The 18,852-nt window shown below is 41.1% G+C and overlaps 1 long non-coding RNA gene and 1 other non-coding gene across 6 annotated transcripts; both read left to right on the top strand.

Moving 5' to 3' along the window:
• The first annotated feature begins 4,781 nt into the window (after positions 1–4,781).
• LOC116442223 lies at positions 4,782–18,471 on the top strand. 5 transcript variants are annotated; one of them, XR_004239444.1, is made up of 8 exons: positions 4,782–4,874; positions 5,644–5,867; positions 6,616–6,665; positions 7,147–7,216; positions 7,774–7,851; positions 9,024–9,053; positions 9,377–9,429; positions 9,978–18,471. It is a non-coding gene; the product is annotated as an uncharacterized LOC116442223 (long non-coding RNA). The 5 variants fall into 5 exon arrangements; XR_004239443.1 differs by lacking the exon at positions 5,644–5,867 and having other exon boundaries at positions 4,798–4,874; XR_004239446.1 differs by lacking the exons at positions 4,782–4,874; positions 5,644–5,867 and adding an exon at positions 4,904–5,436.
• On the top strand, positions 9,686–9,756 carry LOC116442318. The gene has a single exon (XR_004239509.1). It is a non-coding gene; the product is annotated as a small nucleolar RNA SNORD50 (small nucleolar RNA).
• Positions 18,472–18,852: the final 381 nt, after the last annotated feature.

Raw genomic sequence — 18,852 nt, 5'->3', positions numbered from 1 at the left:
CAGCATAGATTGATACAAAGCACTGCTTACCAAGGAAAGCAAAATCAACAGCAAATGCAAAATTAAGAGCTCTGGCCTTTATTGCTCAGATGTGAGATCCTGCAGTTATGACAGACAGTTCTGTGGAAATGTCAGCTCCATGCACAGCGACAGCCAAAAAAAGGACACCAAAGTCTGGGAAGTGCTAAGGAACAAAAAAAAGGAAGCGGGGAACATCATGGCACCTCTGCATAAGCCCATGTCATACCTGCTTCCTGAACACACTCTATACTCTGGGAGTCCCACCTCAAAAAGAAAGCAAAAGAAGTTGAAAGAAGATCAATGAGAGTACGGTCAAAGGTAGGAGCTGATTCCCCTATGAGGAAAGATTAAATTAATTAAGCTTCCTCAGCTGGGGGGTGGGGGCTCAATGAGGGGATGACCGTGGAGGGGAGGATTGCCCACTGCTTCTTCTAGAACTGTGCAAAAAGCAAACAGAAAGTAGATACAAAGCGAATTAAAGGAGATGTGTTTTCCTGTAACACTAATTAAGCTCTGGCATTCCTTGCCATTGCTATTGGGGATACTAAAATTTTCTAAAGGCTCTGGGGAAGACTGAACAAATTTATGGGTAGGAAATCAATGGAGGATTGTTACATTCTCACGCACAGAGGCTGGGCAAATACTCGGGGAAAGACATGCTTGTTCTATCCTTACTCCCCTCCCTAGGCATTTACTTTTGGCTACATTTGGAAGCAGGATACTAGTGGGTAGTGGGGGTTGGTAGACCTTTGATCTGACTCTGTACAGCTGTTATAATGTTTTTATGATCTCATTATTAAAAAGAAAAAAAAAGTGCTAGTCTTTCTGTGACACTGAAGTGACTAAAAAAATCAAAGAGAGAGACTTGAGAAGTTTAAATAAAAAATTATGGCATCTGCAAAACACTAAAAACAGGGTCACATTCATAAGCTAAATTGTTTCCCAACTCAAGTATTTTATGATACATAATGTGAAATATGGCAAAGTCAGCTCAGGAGTTTACAATGGGTACTATCTGTTCTGAAAAGGAAGAAATTAAAGCTACATACAATAGACTTCCTGCTGGGAAGGTGAGAGGGAAGGGAACTCAGCATCCCAAAGGACGCACTGGTAAAAACCCCAAACCAAACCAAGAAATGTGAGTCATCAAAGCTGCAATCTTATTGGAGAAAATCCAGGAAGCCAGACCTAAAATAGGAACAGAAAGGAAGTGGGGGGAGATAGAAATAAAGAGAAAGAAATTATTTAAGACAAGAAAAGAGAACTTGGAGAGGGTTGCCTAGACCTGAAAAGCAATGGAGGTAGTCGCACCACCAGACTTTCAGGCTGATGTACATTTGTGTGGGCCAACACAAGAGAGTCAATCCAGTACATCCCTGTTATCTCATAACCAGCACTCCCTGCTGCCAGTGCTGACGCTGAGCACGAATGTGCAGCCATGTGGTGAGCTACATTCAGAAGCGACTCATCTATAAACTAACACTTTATGGCAACCAGGCTTATGGTTCAGAGCAGCCTTAGGATCTCTCTGGGGAGTGGCAGTAGAGGATCAGGTCTTGCTGTACAGCTTGCACCCTCATCCAGACACCTGGGATATCGGTTACAAATGTGGAAGCCTGAAGGAGGGGAAAGAAAGGCAAAAGAAAGAACCTTGCTTAAAAAATAATCTGTTTGTGGTGTACATTTTTACTTTGGTTTGGTTAACTTCTTTCAGACTTGTAATTGTTGCCTACCTACAGTAAAGGCCTGCTTCACTTGGCCCACAAGCTTGTCCAGTGCTAGCAGCCTTGAGTGATGCTGAGAAATACAAGACTCATTTCTTTGGGGATAAAAGGTTTGCGTACAACACGCATTCAGGCACTGCTATAAACCTGTAGCCTCCAATCTAACAGAGAGATGAGGAGTTTCCTCTGCCAAATTCCAAAAGCCAGGGTGCAGTAGCACTGCACGGTGCAAGGCTCCCTGCAGTGGGTGCTCACCTGTGTTTCACCTGCGAAGCTCACACTACAGAGCAGCACCCTGCAGCCCTGGACAGCCCTTACTCACCTCAGTACTTATAGGCTTCTTATTATCAAATGCAAACTGAAATAGTATCCATGCATATTTTATGTAATGTACTTCTGACTTGTGAGTCTTTTTTCTCCGAAAAGAAATTCCAGTCTTTAATAGCATGCAGTAAAAGCCCTCCACAGGCGCTGGTAGAAATATGGAATTATTTAGCGCTTAGTAAAGGAATGGTAAGGAGATGCCTTCTTTCTTCAGGGCTAATTGAGTAGTGATTAATTGCTGTGATTACTTCACTTATCTTTAACCCTGATGTCACTTAGGAAGGGTGGTTCAACGTTTTCAGTGCCATGTGGCTAACATTAGTTTTGGGGCCTTTTGAATAGGTCAGATGGAAAGATAACAACAGCATAAACCACTTGTCTGTGCCCAAGTTTGGCTGTTCAGGAGTCCCTGAAGCACTAGCAGCACTTCCCGGATGCTTACAGCTTCTCACTCTCTCTCCTGCAGAAACAGCAGCTGAAACAGTTGCCGGTGGGAGGCACTCAGAAAAAGGCAGCATTGTAGACCTCTTTCCTCATGCCTCTACAGCAGAAAAGGGGCCAACTGCAGCTCACACTCAAGATTTCAAACAGGTAAAATGGGATCTATAAGAAGAGAAGCAGAGAAAAGAGTGTTATCTGCTGCCATGGACTGCAGAAGAAAACTTGTTTAAAATCTGTCAGCTGTTTAGTTTTCCTGGTAGTATTAATTTCAATACTTTCAGGAATAAAATTGCCAAAATTTTAGCACCTTACAACTCACTATTCTAGATTTCCCTTATCTGTTCCCAACAGTTAAACCCTCCTAAAAAGAGTCCATCTTGTGGAACATTGTTTTTTGTCATATTGTTAATAACTTGTCAAAACACCAAATATTTTTTTCAGCTTTTCTTCATCTTTCCTTGTTTTTCCCTTATTTCCTCAATGAAGTTGATTGATACTTCAGACAGAAGGCAGACAAAAAAACCTATTTATAAACAATTAGTGAGAACCTCCATAAATGAGAATTTAGGATGTGGTTTCCCATCAGTTTAAACATCACCTAGGCTGTAGTGCTCCTGCTATCCTCACTGTAGCCCAGGTACCTTTCACTAAGCCTTTCTTTCACTGACACTTCCACAGCAGTACAGGAGGCAGATTCAGATGGAGACTAAGTCACTTTACGAGGTGCAGCTGTACAACTTCCAGTGGCTAAAGCTGTGGTGGAATAAGGTGAATCATAATATGGTTTGCGCTGGAAGGAACATTAAAGATAATCCAGTTGAAACCCCCCCTGCCCCAGGCAGGGACACCTTCCACTAGCCCAGGTTGCTTGGAGCGCCATCCAACCTGGTCCTGAACACTTCCAGGGATGGGGCATCCACAACTTCTCTGGGCAACCTGTTCCAGTGTCCCACCACCTTCACAGTACAGAAGCTCTTCCTAAAACCCACTGTTAGGTTCACTGTGGAACAATATCCTTAGACTATATGGATAGAGTGAAAAACTGCAGAAAGCTCTCTTTTTTGCTAGCTGTGGGTAAGAGGACGCATGCTACTTCCAAAAAGTAGAAACGGGTGTGCCTGTGGTTAATGTGTCAGAAATATCTAATTAGAGTTGAAGGAAAGTTGAGGCATCAAGGCATAGCTTCAGAAGGTTAACCAGCTGGGAGCCCTAGGGAACAGGAGAAGAAGATAGGTATAAGAAACAAGTACGCACTCTGGGAGCAGCTGGGAAGCTGCCTGGTGGAAAAGAACCTGAGGGGGTTGGTGGCTGAACATGAGTCAGCATGTGCCCAGGTGGCCAAGAAGGCATCCTGGCCTGTATCAGCAATAGTGTGGCCAGCAGGACCAGGGCAGGGATTGTCCCCCTGTACTCAGCACTGGTGAGGCCACATCTCAACTACTGTGTCCAGTTCAGGGCCCCCTCAGTACAAGAAGGATATTGAGATGCTGGAGGGTGTCCAGAAAAGGGTAACAAAGCTAGTGAAGGGTGTGGAGCACAAGTCCTATGGTGAGTGATTGAGAGTTGGGGGTTGTTTATCCAGGAGAAAAGGAGACTCAGAGGTGACCTTCTCATTCTCTACAACTCCCTGAAAGAAGGGTGTAGCCAGGTGGGGGTCAGCCTCTTCTCCCAGGGAATCAGCAATAGCACAAGAGGACACAGTCCTCTGCACCAGAGCAGGTTTAGGTTGGACATTAGGAGGAATTTCTTCACAAAAGAATGATTAGACATTGGAATGGGCTGCCCAGGGAGGTGGTGGAATCACCATCCCTGAAAGTGTTTAAGGAGACGCTGGATGTGGCACTTAGTGCCGTGGTCTGGTTGACGTGGTGGTGTTCGGTGATAGGTGGGATTCGATGATCTCAGAGGTCTTTTCCAACCTTAGTGATGCTGTGATTCTTCAGGAAACATACTCTTTAAGTTTGGGAGGTGGAGCTGCACCAGGCCAGTTCCCGCCCTCCTTTTAAAAACTCACCTAAAAGCACTCTGCGTTTTACACAGGAACCCTGTAACGCAAAACGCGCGAACAGCACGGTGACCGGCAGCCGGGCTGCAGTGCCCGCCCCTCCCGTCCCAGAGCGGCGGGAGGCGGGGGCGCGGGCGGGGCGGCCCCTGGGCGGCCGGACCACACGGCAGCGCCCGCGCCTCCGCGCGCCCCCGCGACCAAGGCGCGCTCCCGCGCCAGCGCCGCGCAGGGTCTCCGCCCCTCGGCTCGCGCGGCAGGGGGCGTGGCCAGCCTCGTTCCACCCCGCAGCGTGCATATAAAGCTGGCGCGGGGCCCCGCGTTTCTTCTTTCCTTGCGGAGCGCCTGCTGTGCGGCACGCGGTAAGGCGGCGGGGAGTGCAGTGTGTGCCGCTGTCCCGGCAGGGGGCGGTGGGGGTTGCAGCCGCGGCTTCTTCCTTGTGCTCGGACGTTCGGGAGGCTCGCCCGCGGCGCCGCTTGCGTAGCACTCGAGGCAGGAGCTGGCGGGTGAAGCTCTCACCCTTGGGGCCGCGGCTAGAGCCAGGCGTAAGGCAGCCGTAATCCAGGTGTGAGGCCGCAGCCGCCCGTGCACGGTGCCCTGCTGGCAGCCGCGGCGGTGCGAGGGGACGGAGGGGGCGGACTACATATTCCAGCATGCCCCGCGGGAGGCTCCTTGCCGGAAGCCGCATCCCGGGGCGCGAGGCAGGCTGGGATCGGTAGGCGGTGGTGGCCCGCGTGGCGCTGCTGGGCCCGCGCCATTTTGATCCCCACCCGTTCCGGCCGGGTCTGGTGAGGGGGTGCTGCCCCTGCTGTGCCCTCAGCTGCGGCTGGGGCAGCCCCTGGCACGGTGGGACGGCCTTCAGTCCTCTGGATTCGTGCGTGAAATGTTGAATAATGCGGAGCCGCCTTGTTCACGTGGCAGAAGGTTGGTGCTCATGCTTGTGTTACCTGTATGTATTTTGTAGGCCTCAGCCACCAGGATTATGGCATTGTCCCACAGCAGAAGACCTATAAAAGTATTGTAAAATCCACATAACGCCCCAAGGAAAAAAGACCCACAACATTTAAGTGATACTTTATGTAAATCATTAGATTACTGTTACAACTAATGATGTTTTCTTTTTTTTTTAAGACAATAACACAGCAGAATAAAGGGAGATATGTTATAAGAAATAAACCACCCACCCCCCAAGAAAACGCACACCTCCTCCCCGGAAGCTTTTTGTGGCCTTAAGATGCCTTTTTGTCCCCTCCATGAAGTGCTGATTCATTGAACCCATAGTACTTCTGAAAGAACAGGAAATGCCACTAAATATATCCAGGATTCCAGGCTCTTACCTGCAAGGAAAGATTAGGGTATGGCTGGGTTCGCATAGGAAATTGTCAGGTGCATTCTTTGTGTGTTGAATTAGTTTGTCTAACAGTCTGTGTCACACAGGAGATTACTGAACAGTAAAATATTTGAAACTTAGACCATTAGTAGCCCTTGATTATTGGGTTTATTATACTCAAGCATAAAGTTTATTGCTCGTGAGAAGTGGAAACTTAACTCGAGGCTTTCTATAGCTTTAATTGTTTTTGTGATCTGAAGCGAAGTGTGTGATGAGTTACCTTTTATGGCTTGATGTGTTTATTTGATCTATGTAGTACAGAGATACTTTAAATAAGCATGTTCAAGTAATAATGTATATGACAAAGCATACTTTGTCATGTATTTCTTAAGCTGCTTGAGTTGGTGGATTTTGATAATTGCTATATGGCTAAAACAATTCTCTAAACCAACTTAAATCAGTTCTTAAAAGTGATTAAAACCTTGAGACGACGATTTTTCGTTTAAAAAAACCTTTGGACTGAGGTTTAACAGTGAGTACATGCAGTTATTGCTAATGCTTTGAATATGGGGTTTCAGGTGGATGTAACTTGCAATTCCTTTGTTCAAAACTGCAGTTCTTGCTGCTTTTCTCCTGCAAGCTTGTGATTTAGTACTTAACATGCTGCTTCTAGAGATCGTGTTGATTATTGCCTCATAATGTGTGTGATGTACTGGCCTGGTGATACGAATCTGCTGATGTCAAGTTGTAAGACTGTCCATGTTTGTTTTTAGGTACGATGGAGAGGAGGTTTTCAGCGGTGTCACGTACATTGTACATTAAGGTAACAGCTCTGGAATTTTTAATGTTGGTCTAGTAATATTGTGTGTCTATTTTTGACCAAGTCAATAAATACTTCTGTTTCATGACTTGGTTTCTGTATTTTTGTCTGCCAAAAGTATGGGAAGTGCCAGAGAGTTGCCATCTTTGTATGGCTACTGAGTAGGACAAAAAAGAAAAACTACATTGCATTTTCATAATTGCCATCAAACTGATAAGTAATTATTTGATAATTTTGGGGTTTGGTGCTCTTTGAGTTAAGGTCAGCCTGTAGGTCAGTTCTTAATTGGACTTCTTTTGCTTACAAAACTTCACCTTGTCAGGTATTATAGGCTGTTCCAGAAGAGTATTAAATTGTATGAAAATGTCAATTTTTAGTGCTTGGTGATCATGTTTCTGACATAGTAACATGAGAGACGATGCTAGACCACAGCAAGAGCTGTTTTTTAGTTTAAAAGATACTTTTTGCTTGTTTTTAATTTTAGCCCTTCATGGAAGGATCATCACAAGTAGAAGAATACTTGGCACACACAAGTGGATTTTCCTGAAAGCTGTGTATGTTTTGAATGATTGGTGGGGATAAATTAATGATAAATATTAGCAAAATATGCATATGATCAAATTAGTTGAGTCCTTAGCTTTAAAATTGAGGTATGGGTATATTTTGGGCATGTTTGACATGGTCTAGAGCTGTGTTAGGCTGGGGGGATTTGGAATAGTTTTTGTGTTGGAGGAGCTGGTAAAATGCCTTTCTGAAGTGTTTATACTAAATCTAAACATTACCTCAGTATGGATTTTAACTGTGATTTTGTACTTTATTGGGAAATAAGTATGAAACAGTGTTTAGTCAAAGAAAACAGGGCATCTAAAGGCTTGTTCATATAAATAAGCAAATGCTCCAATTTTTGAATAAAAATGTGTATTCACTTTTTTAACATTTAGTTAATATTCTCACTTTTTTCAAAGAAGGAACTCCAGGATCTGTATTCATTTTTATTTGACTCAAGTGCTTACAACCAGTTGTTAAAAAAGTAAAATTCGGTTGTTCTTACTGGCTTGTGTTATATTATTCATGAACTTGTTGTAATTCAGAATTTTACTCAAATTTCTAGAGTGGTATGAACAGTTTCTAGTAATGGGAATGTGACATGTCCTGAAGAAAGACTTCCTTGCAACAGGAAATATAAGAGGTAATATTAATTGATTAAACAGCAGAAATTTTTTGTTGATTGTAATGTATTGCCTTTTCAGTACATTGATAATGAAAGAGACAGAGCTTGTTTTGTGGAATAGATGAAGGTATGAGTGGTGTTACAGTTTCCAGTCACTGATATTTGTGAATAGTGGTGAATCCTGCTGAAACAGCCAAACCTGATACATTGATGAGAAGCTTCGTAAGGCTCTGGCTACTGAGATGAAACCACTTAATCATTCAATCATAAATCATCCCAGTTGGTTTAATACTGCTGCTGTGTACAAGTGAGGTGCCAGCATGCACCAGGCTGTGAATAAGAATGTTGGTGCATTATTTGAACCCACCTCTAAGTCCATGTTGACACGAATACATCCTATTGCAGAAGCTCACATCTTTAAAGAGCAGAGAGGGGGGAAAGTGTTAGTTCAGGTATTCTGCCTTATAGTGGGTAAGTAACAGGCATAAGCCAGGTATGGTCAGGAAGTGTTGCTGGTGTTTGAAAGCTAGTGATGATGTTTGCACTTGGATCCTTTTAGGACAGTTAATTTAGGGCCCACTTAAATGTGGGCATTTAGGAAAAGTCATGTTAATGCCAGAGGTGGAATTTGATGGTAAATGATAGTGAATTCAAAATAAAGCTGTTTCAGCTCCAGAGATAACCTACTTCACAAGGGCTGGTGTAGTATACTTGAGCAGGCAAAAAGAACACTCACGAATGCTTACTGTGCATTAAGAATATTAGCAGTGGTTTCTCCAAGAACTTCATTCCCACTTAAGTATCTGAACTTCGTATTTTTTAGTGAAATTCACTTTACTGTACTGGTGCTTGAGTATATCCACTGGTTGGTTTTAGTTAAAAAGTTAAAATCTAGAGTGTGAGAACTTGTAATTTTCCTGTGTTACTACACATCTGTAATTTTATTCCACTCAAAGGTACCTTTAAATACTTAGCTAGCTACGAGTACTTTCTTTTCAACAGCAGGTTTTGTCCCAGTATGTGAAGCTCAAATGTATGGGTGAAACTTGCTGCCTGTAAAATGCTGTATTGTTTAGACAGGTACTGTTGCAATTAAAAAGGGGAGTGACTTCCATAGCTGACCTAGAGAAAAGCTGGAAGTAGCAAAGCTTGTTGATGTTAACTAACCAGTGTATTTTGTGTCTTCACAGAGATGCTTGAATGCTGCTTCTGAATAGAAGGTATGAATTCCAATAAACACTATCTTTGATCCTGATAGGCAGATCACCAGTATCAGATAACCTGATAATCAAGTGTAATTTCCCCTTCCTATCACAGTTCATACCCAGGCTGAGCAATAGCTGGGCAAGAGAAGCAAAACAAATCTTACTGTGACTTGACTATACTTCCAATTAAAGTTTCACAGAACTTGCAGTGTGCTGATACTAATGCAACGTGTGTTGAATAATGCAGTTTCATCTATTCAAGAGGCTGAATAGATGGCAAGCTGTATTTTGAGTGATGAAAGAAAACTTCTCTGAACTAATAAAGTTCTTTCTTACAGGGGAATGTTTTTTATAGAAACAACATAGGAACAAATGCTTTTGGCTTATTCAGGTATGTAACTGAAAAGCTTCTAAACATTTTCTCATTCTAACTCTAAAGTAGCTGTGCTTACAGTTCAGATTTTTTTTACATTATGACAGTTATGAACGTAATTGATCAATTGATATGTTTAGTCATAGCTGGCATTTAAAAAGCACTTCCTCCCCAAGGTACAGTGTGTGCTGATAGAAGTATTAAAGATTGTCAATAAAAAAACTAAGCCATCAGAAACCCTACTAAATTTTTTGTTTCTGTACTGCTTTTGTCTCATCTGTGATGAACCTATCCCGAACCTGAATTCCTTGCTGAGAAACTTCATATGGATCCGGCATCTGAGATGAGACCAAAATATTTGATTTAAACTTTGTGAAAAGCATTAAACTGTCTTTGTGAGTTTAGTTCTTGTTTTGCTTTGGGTTTTTTGGAGATTTTTTGTTTGTTTGTTTGTTTTTTTTACAGAAATAGCAACATCTTAATACAAACTGTTGTGTGCTTACTTGTAAATTGAAATTTCTCCCTTGAATGAACCATTTTACTTAGATCTTGTTCTCATTTTTCAGTGATGAATTGGAACGCTTTGTCAGCACTGCCTGACAAATGTGGATGATGTAACCAGAAGGAGGTGTAACACCTGAAGAGATGATGTGGCTTGGAGTGGGATGCCATGCTTTTAAAAGCCTGCTGAAACAGCTGCAATTTTAGAGGATGCTGTTTTCAGAAACTGCATGTAGACCAAAATTACTGTCTCTGCATATTTAAAACACTGTCTTTCCAAGCTACTGAACTGTCTTCTCTAGGAAGTATAGCAGTAATACTAGGGAAAAGTGTTGAGCTTCAGTACATGGAAAACCCCTTGATTAATTTACCCTTTTAAAATACCATATGGTACACAGTCTTGCAGATACTGAAGATCTGTGATGACTCAAGAGTAGAGCTCACAGGCAGGCCCTGTAAAGACAGGGTGAAAGCAAAGAAAAAGACAATGTCTACAGCTTGCGTCACTGTATCTAGTGAGGGAGTGAGGAGTTGGGCATTTGTTGACTGCCACTTCAGCAGTCAATAAAAGAAGACTAGTACTGTAACAGTGGAACTGCCTTTTGAGGAATACACTGGCAACGGTACTTGTTTGCTCTGTCGGGAAAAGAGGTTGGTAGTGGGAAAAGAGTTACATACATTAGACCTTGGGCTTCAAACAGTCACTTGAAAAGTAATGGTGCTGTATCCCAGTAGCAGCATATTTGCTGTATTCAGCAAACTCTCATTTCCACAGAGGAATGAAGGATCATAAATTGTTTACCAAGTAAATTTAAAGACAACTCATGGTGTACAAAAAATGAAATTGGCCTTGAAGCATGACTGTCAAGCCTTATTGTCAGGAATTCTTTATAAGGGCAGAAACACAAGAATGGCAAAACTGAAAATTGATAGACACACTATTTCTGAATCATTTTGAAATGGTCTGAAATACATAAAACAACCCTATAGCTCATGGGGTGTCCCTGTTTGTCAGTGACAAATTCCATGTAAAGTCCAATTTGCTGTCAAAGCAGTATCATGAAGTACAAAACACTACCAGGAGCAGTATATAAAACATTGGAAATGTCAAAAACAAGTATCCATCAGACTACTAAAGTGGATGCTAAGGATCTGACTTAACTCCAGGAGTGCGTTGGGTCATTTAGCATCTCCTGTGGTTTGCTTAATAATAAGCAGTGGCCACCTACTTTGGCTGCACCTTTTCAGCAAGGAATGGTAAATAAGTCTATTAAATACCAAGATCTGCAGAAATTCACTAGAAAATAGCTTTCTCTTCATTGCTTTCAACAGGATTTATTTCTGTTAACCAACATTACTGAGAGTGGTACATATTTCCATGTGCCATGTTTTGTACATGCTTTTGAATAAAGATAATGATGTTAACAGTCATGGCTGTTGCAGATGAGGTGTCGATCACAGCACGGTGTTCCTCAACTGCTTGTACTTCTCAAGAGCTATATAAGCAACGTTGGCCTTGTTGTGCTCTCTGGTGCAGCATGTACTGGGCATGTGATGCTTCATGTTGTGCTCGAGTGGCTCCAGGACAAAAACTACTGGTTATGTACTTAAGAGGTGGGAAGGTAAGATCAGTCTCAATCTTCCGCCCACTGCGGTTCTGCGAAAAGTCTGGGTGCTGTTAACAGCATCTAGTGGAGCTGCTTGGATGGCAAGTGCAAAAGTTGTCAGTCCTAGCTAGGTTTGTCTCTTCTGGATGTTAAGATGTCAAACAGCAGAGATGGTTACTAGAGCAGCAATATTTGGTAAGTACTTTGTTAGATATTCAAAGGGATCTATAACTTCATTAGAGTCTGAAGAGTGGCATGTGTTTTGGAGCATCTTTAATCTTTTGAGCTGATGTTAATACAAGGTGTTAAAGCCTTTAAAAGGAATGCCGTGTATATGCAGTAAACTTGGTGCGTTTATCTTGTGCTGTGGATGAAATAGAAGACTCAAGTTTCAGCATTGTGGGTGGTACTTTAGGTACCCAAAGTACTTAATCTTGTTCTGTATATTCTAAAACATGCATTGGGGATGGTCTCAGAGGTAGAATAGGCAGCAATAGATAAAGGGTGCCAGATAAAGTTACTGCATATCTGTGGTGGAGGCCTGTCTCAAAGTTGATGTTCAATCATGAAAAAGATTGGCCTCACCATATAAAAAAGGTAGATGTGGCCAGTGGTAAGGCATATTGAATATTGAGCTGCAGAACCTTCCCTAGGAATGATCCTGTACTTTTGAGCTACAGAAAATTGGTAGCCAATTTTAAAAAAAAGTGTATTAGTGGTGTAGGGAGTCTAGCATTTACAAAAGTGAAGAAATGTTTTAACCATGACATGTTCCAGCAGTTTTGGTTTATGAGACCAGTGAAAATTACAGAAGGTCATTTTTATAACCAATTTTAAGATGGAAACTGGCTTTTTTGCCTTGTGGGAGTGGGTTAATATATTTCAAACGAGTTGTGGATTTAGGTCTGTTTTGAGTAATACAGTAATTACAAATAATAATTTGAGTAAAAGTGAGATACCAAGATGTAGTTGTGAAGAGTTACTGTGTGACACATTTGGAACACGTGGCATGAGATTTCTCTCTGCAAAAGCACTTTGATAAAGTTTACAAAACACTGTTAGACTTAAAGCTTTAAGACTGCAGTAAACAGCATGAGAGCACTTTGCTGCTTTAGTGCAGTGAAGTCTTCCATTAACCATCATCAGTGGTGAGCTTAAAAGTGTCACATGGCTCTTGGGCTGTAGGCCAAGAAATCGGTGGTTAGACAAACTGTTCTGGAATGTTGCCATTTATCAGTCTTAGTAACTGGGCAAAACCAGCAGAGCCTTAGTAATTAAACAAGTGCTTATAAGCAAGAGGAGTACCTTGCAACCGCAAGGAAGATTGAAGAGTAGCTCTGCATAAATGCTTTGCTAGTATTGAAGTAATGAGGTCCTATTAAAGTGGGAGGTTTTGTCTTGCTGAAGAACTTGTCTTACTGGTGAAGACTGTGATCTATAATCAGGAGTTGCAAGTGAGTGAAACTAAGCTAGCAGTGGTTATCTAGGCACAGCACCCGCACTGCTATGAGTGCCAGTGCTGGTGTGACACCTGCTTGAAGTATCAGATCCCAGTGAACAGGAATTCCAGTGTAAGCTGTGTGTCAGGCTGCCATCCTGCAGAGGAGTGTGTGGCTGCAGCTACATAGTGTGCTGGTGTTGGGGTTCCTGCCATCTAGAGTAGGAAAGCTCTTAACTATAAATTTGCCATACAAAGTTTGGGGTATGTGTTCTGCTAATTAAAATCCAGCATTGAAAGGAAATACCAGTTGGTAAAGAAAAGCATTCCATAGGGCATTCAAACACGGACACACAGCAGAGTGAGCAAGTGTTTGACTTCCCCAAGGAAAGGTATTCTTAATATTGAAGAGCGTTTGGCCCTAACTTTGGTAGTTTTTCTTCACAGCCCCTCCCTTTGTCCCAGAGGACAAAGTTTGAGCTACAATCTGGAGTATGAATGAATTTAACAGAAAAATGGTAATTTCAGATGGGTGGAGTACACATGGAGGCTTCATATACTATGTAAATGTATGTCTGATGATTTGCATTCTCTACTTTTTGGTGTTAAAACCGGTGTTACAAGCATTTTTGCTTGTCTGCTCTTGTCTTTCCCTGGGAGGATATAAACTGGAAAAGTACAATTAAAGTAATGAATTCTGTTTCCTTTCAAACATCATGTGGCTTTTTAGTTGATAGTCCAGTTGAGCTATCAGGGCTATGAAGACAGTACTACTCTGCCATTGTCTCAAACTTCCTGCAGGCTCCGGAGGACAAAGTGGTGTTTGATGCTCAGAAGAATGGCTGTATTGAGTGGGACAAAGTCTGCCTCGTTCAGTATTCTGTCTGAGGATGACCAATATAAGGAACAGGAGAAGTATAGAGAGCCTTTCCAGCAGTTTTCTTGGGAATTTCCTGAGATTTTCATTTGTATTTGAGTGCTACTTGGCAATTATGAGCTATGTCCATTTAAAAATATTTGAAACAAGAATGATATGTAGGCTGTACAATAGATGAAGTACTGGGTATGTTAAGTGTAGGGAGGGGAGGATTGGGAGGGGGCTGAAGTAAAGGTTTTTTTTTTTCCCCCCCCTCTTCGACGCTGATGTCACTTTCGATTCTCATGTTACTGAAAACAGTGGTAAGTGACTTCACTGAAGGCCCCCCCAGTGCTAGGTCAGCTTTGCTGTTAAATTGAGCTGTGGGGGTGAAAGTTTGAAGTACTGATGTGTGCTCTTAGCCCTGAGCTACACTTCAGGCTTCTCACCAGACCAATAAACACTGTCTTTTTCCCTGAAGATGGAGTTCTCCATAACTGAAGGAGCACTTTCCCAGCAACAATGGTACTAGTTTTGTAGTGGCAGGGGAGGAATGATTTAATATCTGTCCCAAAATGAAGTTCAGTCTGTTTTTATGTGGAAAGTAGAGATGAATGGACTGTAATAAAACAAATGCTTAGGCCTTACTTGGAAATTGGTAAGCTGATTGAAAAGTAAAGGTATTTTTAAATTGTCTTAAGATCATTGAAGAAGAATATACAGCTATTGTTAAATCTGAGCGTTTCATCTTACCTTGACAAAATAGGAAATAATTTGACCTAGGCTTACCTTAGTTTCTTTCAATCAGAGAGGAGTACTGCAGATACTAGGGTCCTGAGAAAAACACTTGAGACTTAAACTCTTTTGTGTGCCTCGAGGCTTAACCCCAGCCAGTAACTAAATACCACATCCTACCTGCACTGGCAGGATGGAGAGGATAATACGAAGAACGGTAAAAGCCATGGGTTGAAATAAGAACAGAATTGAAATTAATAATTGTACCATGAAGGAAGACAACAAAGAGGAAACCCCAAGACAGGCAAGTGATGATACATGATACAATTGCTCATGGCCTCCTAACATGCCCAGCATGAACAATGATCCATGCCTCCTGACCAGCTTCCCCCAGTTTATATACTGGGCACGACATGCTAGTATAGAGTATCCCCTTGGCCTGTTCGGGTCAGTTGTCCTGGCCTTGCTCCCTCACAGCTTCTTGAGCCCCTCCTCACTGGCAGAGACTTTTGGTTGTTGCTACGTAGTGCTACCCCAACATCAAAGTGTTAACAACACCATTTTCTATACTGAATTCAAACCACAGCACTGTACCAGCTACTAAGAAGAAAACTAACTAACCCAGCTGAAACCATGGTGGTGTGTTAGCTCTGTCTAGTAGTTAGGTCATTTTCTGCAGCCGAAAATACAAGCAAAATGGCTGTCTTTCGTTTCATGCATGCTACCAGGAAAGTACAATATTGAAACATGGTGAGTGGCAGTTCTTAACGTCATTTTGACTTCATAACTGAAACAGTTCAGGGTATGCTTATTCAGTCCCCAGAGTATATTAGAATAAGCATTTTCTAAAAGTAGTTCGATTACATAAAATTTTTAAACTGTCCATTTGCTACTGCGAACAGAGAAGTTTGGTTTGTGGGAATTAGTGCTCCTTCCCCTCTTCCTGTTTCACAGATTATAAACCACACAATATAAAATGTTTAACGGCAGGAACAGGAGTTACCTCTAAAACATCTTGAAATAGTAATTTATAATAAACAGTATCACATGGCAGGGAAGAGTGTCTAGGCTTTTGAAAATGTTTCTGAAGTAGTACTCTTTACAGTTGTCTGAATTGGCTTCTTTTCATTGACATGTACTTCAACTTAATTTCTGTTGCTAGTGCAAAGTTGTTCTTCATAGTTTCTGCTAATTTGACATACAGGTTGTAAAGCTGCTGGAAGCCTTTTTCTCCATGAGATCTTAATATTGTGGTTCTCTGCCAGGGGTTGACTGTGAGGTGTTTTGCTGTGGTTTTAAATGCTATAAGAAGATGACTGGAGATTGTACGAGTACTTTCTCCTGAGAGTATTATGTAGTTTCTAATTTTATTATGTAGTTTCTAATTTTATAATTGAAAAAGTAACACTGAACACTGAATTGTAGCAACTGCTTGATATATTTTCTATAAAAGTGCAGTCCCTTTATGAGCCAGGGTGGATATGGGAAAATTCAAAGCTTTTACCTTACAAATATGAACAAATATGTTTTGCCAGGAGCTACAGATGTGAAGAGACCTGTGGTGTAAGGACCATTGACTTCCTGATGGCTGTTGCCTGACAGCACTAACTTTCAAAGGAAATAGCTACTTAGCTTTGGTTTTTTGTTGAAGAAACTTGACACGATGAGGAGGGTTCACTGTAATGAAACTCTTGTACCCTCACCTACCTATAAGAGAAGAAAAAGAGGAATTCTGTTATTCTGAGGTAGTACTCATGGAGGTGTTCTGTCTCTCTTGGTCTTATCTGCTGTTTTTTCCTAAGGGCTACTTGGGGTTTTCTAGTTGTGATTTCTTCACTGAGGTGTGACCAGGAAAGCCTGAAGTATTGTTGGTTCTCAGCTAGTAAAATGCATTTTAAATGACAAAAGGAGTATGCATATTTGGTCTTTCCTGAAGTTACATCTTTTATAGAAAGCTCAAGCTTCCACAGATAATTTGCTCTATCTCCCACAGATAATCTGCTCTACCTCCCAGCATAAGATTTCTTACTCTGGGCCAAGGTTGGGACCTTGGTATCCATAACTTTTGTGTTGCACTCAGTTTTGTCCCAATCTCTTAAAGATACTATTCCTCCTCTTCTATACTAGTCCTGTATTTCTTTCCTTGTAAGAGTTATGTATTAAACATCCCAAGAACCATGGCAAAACCACAAAACTCCATAAGACTACTACATAAGCATTCAGTATTAATCCTAGAAGGGCTGTAATAATATATGAAACTTCTGTAAAGGGAAAAAAAGAAAGATCTCTGGGACTCAAGGAGATAATAATGAAATTGAAATACATGATGAGTTTTAAAAACAAGACCAGGTCCTGTAATTGATGTGATTTGCTCCTCAGAAATCAGAGACAGAGCCTGCAAATAAGAGTCGCTTATGAGGTAAATTGCATATCTGTCAGCAAGGACAGCTAGCTGGGCTTCAGGTTGTTTCAGATATGGAAGGGAAACACTTTTCTCTGCTTCTGTGTTCATACTGAGCTCTCTGCTGTAAAGTTTCAGGCTATAAAGTAGGAGTTACAAAAAAAATGGATGCTCAGTATTATTTTAAATAAAAATCTTTACTACTCACAATTAATGTAACAGGGCTAAAACTCAACTGTACTTTGTATAGTATTCTCGAAAAAGCCATAACCATTTTTCAGAAATATCTCAATTCTGCAGAAATAGGCTCTGTTGAACTTGCTCTTCTCTCCTTGACTGTTTTGAATTTTGGCTGGGAAACAGGCACCTCAAATTCATTAAAAAGGCAGAAATTAACGTCTGTGAAGATGACAGCCTTTTCTATAGCAGCAGCAAAAAGAACTATCAGCAGAATTGGCATCTGGCCCTGGAAGCAAAACATTCTGAGCTTCTGGTAAAGCTTCCAAAAGAAGTACGATAATGAGGTTTTAGAAAATTCCTGGGCTGTCTTGATTTCATATACAGTCTAATCCTACTGCTCAACTTTGGTGTTTAAGATAAATAATACAGAAAATATTGTCTATATTATATTATTATTGTCTTGGGCCAAGCAACAGCAAGGTATGAAGCATTTGCTTTCTGTGATTGGCTGAGATAGTCTCCCCGTTTGCTGGGATTTAACCTTCATATGAACTTAGTCTTTGTTGGGGTGCATTGACTCACTGCTTGCTAAAAAATATGACTAGCAGTTGGGGTGTCAGATGCTGAGAGGGAAAGCTAATGTGTTACCAGCACTATTATCATCAGCCTAAGGGTGGAAGAATCCATTTGTGTCACCTTGGCTGAGTTATAGAAAGCAGGTGAACTTCCAAGCTGAGAATGTCTCATGTTTGGGGTTCTTTGTGTTGTTTTTTTGTTTTGGTTTAGGTTGGGGTTTTTTGTGTATAGCTTACAAAAGTTTTGAATTTAATAGCCCTCCCTTCTTAGTTCTGGTTCTAATTTTTTTCCATTGTGCACTGACACTGGAGGAGTTTGAAATACTTTCAGACTAAAAAAAATTCTGCACGTTCCTCACTGCCTCTTTTGGCTGCAGCAGGTCTGTATCAATACTGCTGATCTGAAATTTTTTAACAGTTTTCATGCATCAAATTTACTAACCAGGACTGAACTTTTAATAGATGTTTAAAGGGTTTAAATTAAAAGTTGGCACTAAATTACAAACCTTTGCCTTTTAGTGTACATAAGAAGATCTCTTGGGTAAGAATTATTTTATCATTTTTCTTGTGAGACACGAAGTTATTGCTGTGGATGTGGCAGTAAAATCTAAAAATGCCTGACCTGGAAGGGTATGAAAGAATTCAGAAACTTCTGCAGTTAACTGTCATCAGTGATTTTAACTGTTTTTTATGAACATGCTCAGATATCTATTGATTCTGCTGTAAACTAAAAATTGATGTATTGGCAGTAAAAATGTATGTTCTCACACAGTTGCATTGACTCCTCTTGCTGTTCAATATGTGCCTCCAAACACTGCTCTCTGTTGGTATATAACTCCAGTTGGAGAACACAAGAGCTATTAGAAGTGTTTTGGTTAATTTAAATGTATTAAAGGTGTTAATAAAAAAGTTCACAGATTTATCAGCTAGGTATTTAACTAGTCATAAACTGAGAAATTTTTTTTATTTGACCCTAAGAGTTTCAAGTTTTCAAAATGAAACTTCCCTGTAAATGTTCTTAGTTGCCACTACTTTTAAGATCTAAACTTCAAAAAAGAAAAAACAACCTTTTATGTTTTTACAGGATCAAAGCTAATTGAAATTTTTTTTAAAAGCAGATTAAAAGTATAATGCTCTTTATCTGTCCC

This window comes from Corvus moneduloides, chromosome 3, assembly GCF_009650955.1.
Source record: "Corvus moneduloides isolate bCorMon1 chromosome 3, bCorMon1.pri, whole genome shotgun sequence".
Taxonomy (NCBI): Eukaryota; Metazoa; Chordata; class Aves; order Passeriformes; family Corvidae; genus Corvus; species Corvus moneduloides.
The sequence above is the reverse complement of the archived record's forward strand: the minus strand, read 5'-3'. Positions and strand labels throughout refer to the sequence as shown.